This window comes from Montipora capricornis, chromosome 7 (assembly GCF_036669925.1).
Source record: "Montipora capricornis isolate CH-2021 chromosome 7, ASM3666992v2, whole genome shotgun sequence".
NCBI classification, from domain to species: domain Eukaryota; kingdom Metazoa; phylum Cnidaria; class Anthozoa; order Scleractinia; family Acroporidae; genus Montipora; species Montipora capricornis.
The window spans coordinates 21,943,505-21,943,888 of NC_090889.1; the positions used below are offsets into that span (position 1 = coordinate 21,943,505).

The 384-nt window shown below is 35.7% G+C and overlaps 1 protein-coding gene across 1 annotated transcript in view; it reads right to left on the minus strand.

Moving 5' to 3' along the window:
• Positions 1-277: 277 nt before the first annotated feature.
• LOC138057733 (octopamine receptor beta-2R-like) overlaps positions 278-384 on the minus strand; it is a 1,669-nt gene continuing 1,562 nt past the window's right edge. The window contains exon 1 of the mRNA XM_068903657.1: positions 278-384. This exon is cut by the window's right edge and continues 1,562 nt beyond it. The gene's annotated coding sequence lies outside the window, so the exon portion shown is untranslated.

Here is a 384-nt window from a genome sequence, read left to right on the forward strand (position 1 = left end):
CGTAAAAATTAAGCACGTTTAAGGAACATTTGTATTCTGGCGAAAAAGAGACAGCGACATTTGTCTCTGGCCAAATAGGCGACAGATGTGCCGGAAAATGAGCGAGAAAGCGACATCAGAGCCCTCCTTGGAAGGCTTTGGTGTGTAATTTTATTGAATCACTTATTTGGTGAACTTACGTTTTGTCTTTGTATTAGAGAAGAAAAACAGCTACACATGGTTTACATTGTTTAATATTCTATTCAGACGTTTTTGCCAGCTGACTAAAATGGCAGATTTCCGTGATCTTAAAGGTTATTTTAAAGTTATTTACCGGTAAATATAAACCTATAAGGATGGCAATATCTTTATTAATTTAACCAAAGATTAGGTCTAGTGGTTTGA